Source organism: Rhinolophus sinicus, linkage group LG03, assembly GCF_036562045.2.
Source record: "Rhinolophus sinicus isolate RSC01 linkage group LG03, ASM3656204v1, whole genome shotgun sequence".
In the NCBI taxonomy this organism is placed as follows: Eukaryota; Metazoa; Chordata; class Mammalia; order Chiroptera; family Rhinolophidae; genus Rhinolophus; species Rhinolophus sinicus.
In genome coordinates, this window is record NC_133753.1 from 172,856,470 (window position 1) to 172,859,606 (window position 3,137).

Below are 3,137 nucleotides of genomic sequence, written 5' to 3' on the forward strand. Positions count from 1 at the left end.
TTATTACAGAATTGTATACCTGAAACCTATATATGTAACTTTACTAACAATTGTCACCCAAAAAAACTTTAATTAAAAAAATTATATATATATTTGTAGAGATTGCCATTGTGAATTTGATAGAGATCATATTGAGTTGTAGGTCACGTTTGGTATTATGGACATTTTAACAATTAATTCTTCCAACCAGGGAACATGGAATGTCTTTCTATTTATTTGTATCTTCTTTAATTTCCTTCATCGATGTATTCTAATGTTCAGTGTACAAGTCTTTCACCTTTGGCTAGGTTTATTCCTAAGTGTTTTATTCCTATTGTAAATGGGATTTTTATTTAAAAAATTCCTTTTCAGATAGGTCATTGTTAATATATAGAAACACCAATGATTTTTGTATGTGATTTTCTATCTTGAAACTTTACTGAATTTGTTTTTTAGTGTTAACATTCTTTTTTTTTTTTGTCATGAAGGTTTCTATACATGTAATCATGTCATCTGCAAACTCAGATTCCTTTCCAACTTAGATGGTGTTAATTTCTTTTCTTGTGAAATTGCTCGGACTAGGACTTCCAGTACTATTTTGAATAGAAGTGGTGAGAGTGGGCATCCTTGCCTTATATTGGATGTTAGAGGGATAACTTTGAGTTTTCCCCCATTGGATATGATGTTAGTTAGCTGTGGGCTTTTCATAAATGTTCTTTATTGTGTTGAGGTAAATTCCTTCCACATCTATTTTCTTGAGAGTTTTAGTCATGATTAGATGTTGAATTTTGTGAAAATCTTTTTCTGCATATATTGAGATGATCATGTCATTTCTACCTTTTGTTCTTTTAGTGTGGCTGTATCATAATGATTGATTTGCATATGTTGAACCATTATTGTATCCCAGGGATAAATCCCACTTGGTCATGGTGTATGATTCTTTTAATGTGCTGCTGAATTGAATTTCCTAGTGTTTTATTGAGTATTTTTGCATCTACGTTCATCAGGCATATTGTCCTGTAATTTTCTTTTCACGTAGTGTCTTGTCTGGCTTTGGTATCAGAGTGATGCTGGACTCATAAAATGAGTTTGGAAGTGTTCCCTCTTCTATTTTTTTGGAACAGTTTGAGAAAGATTGGTATTAATTCTTTGGATGTTTGGTAGAAGTCACCTATGAAGCCATCTGCCTTAGGCTTTTCTTTGTTGGTAGGTTTTTGATTACTAATTTAATCTCCTTATTTGTTAGTTGTCTATTAAGACTTTCTGTTTCCTTTTGATTCAGTTTTCATAGGTTGTATGTTTCTAGGAATTTATCCATATGTCTAGATTATCCACTTTGTTGGAGTATAATTGTTTGTAATAGTACCTTATGATCCCTTTTATTTCTGGGGTATCTGTTGGACTGTTTTAATGTCTCCTCTTTTATTTCTGGTTTTATTTGAGTCTTCTTTCTTTTTTCTTAGTCCAGCTAAGGGTTTGTCAATTTTGTTTCTTTTTCTTTTTTTTTTAAATTTATTTTTCAAATATCAACTCTTCGATTTGTTATTTTTTTCTGTTCTCTATTTGATTTATTTCTGTTCTGATCTTTATTTCCCTCCTTCTGCTCACTTGGGCTTGGGGCTACTTCTGGGTTCACAGTTGGGTCTGTAGATGGTAGGCCTCTGGCTAGGGGTCCAGGACTGGCCCGGAACCATGACAGAGCAGGGCTGGAGCCAAGTCGACCAGGGAATAGGGCTGCTTCTGGTCCACAGTTGGGACCACAGTCAACAATTCTGCCATCAGGGCCTCTGCCTGCTTTCTTAAAGCAGTCCTTCTCAGTGTTGGGCTCCATCAGGCTTTAACAACCTCCTACCTATATCCCCAAACTCTCACAAAGTCACTTTTGTTCATGGATGGCTGCCAAATTACTTCTGTGGGGCGATATGAGCGGACAATCTCTATTTTGCCAAAAAGCTGATGTCCCAAACTATTTTAGGAGTTCTTTTATTAAGTGAACTTTGAGAATGAAAGTTATCCTTTTTCCCCCTCACTTTAAAATTCATTTCCATCAACTGTCATTTTTTCCTACTTAGATCAGCACTGCAGTGTGTGGTATTTATTTTGTCTGTAGGATTGTAAGATTTCCTCACTGCATCCGAGAGGCCATTTTATTAAGCAAAGCTCCTATATATTTATCGTCAAATAAAACTGGACCTCAGATACTTCTCTCTAACAATACAAAGACTTTAGAAGATTGAACACCAATTACCAATCATACCCTTCTGGTTTATATGCTATATTATTCAGATTTTAGTGCCAAAACTTGATTTTTACCATACTTTGTCCATTACTATTACTGTTTTATACACTTTGTGTGCAGATTTGTCCTATATTTACCATTTTCTTTGCTCATCATTTCTTCTTATATTCCAGGTTTTCTTTCTGGGTCATTTTCCCTTTAAATATACCCTTTAATCAGCAGTTGTTAGAGGACAATACTCAACTTTATGTTTGCTTGAAAATGTTTTTATTCCCCCTTATTCTGCCATGTGAGGGTACAACGTGAAGTCGACAGTCTGCAATCCAAAAGAGGACCTGCACCAGATCTCAAACATGTTGGCAACCTGATCTCAGATTTCTAGTCTCCAAAACTGTGAGAAATAAATTTATGTTTTGTATAAGCCACTTGTCCATGGTAGTTTGTTATCGTAGCCTGAACAGATGAAGTCAACCCTTGATCTGTTGGGTCAATGGACCAATGGGTCAATAAAATGAATATTGAAAATTCAGGATGGATGAGGAGGGACTTTCACATTTTATCTGTTGTTTCTTCTAAGAACTCTCTGTCTGTTGCAGAGGGGGTGACATATATGATACCTCTTCCTTATATGATGACACTTTGGTGTGTCAGTGCCTTTCCTCTGCAGTCTGCTCTCAAGCTGATATATAAGTCCCTCTTTGCCTCCTCACCAGTGGCAGAAGTGTGAAAGAAAAGTGTGTGGTATCAGCAGCACTGGCTTCGTGCCCAAATGCCCATCAACCTTAAACCTTTGCTGACCTCTGGGTGGTGCCAGATGGTGAAACTGAGTCATTCCCAGAATCACACTGATAACAGTCAATGACACGTACTTGGAAGCTAATCGATGCCCAAGGACTGCATAATTTCCTTATTACTTCTT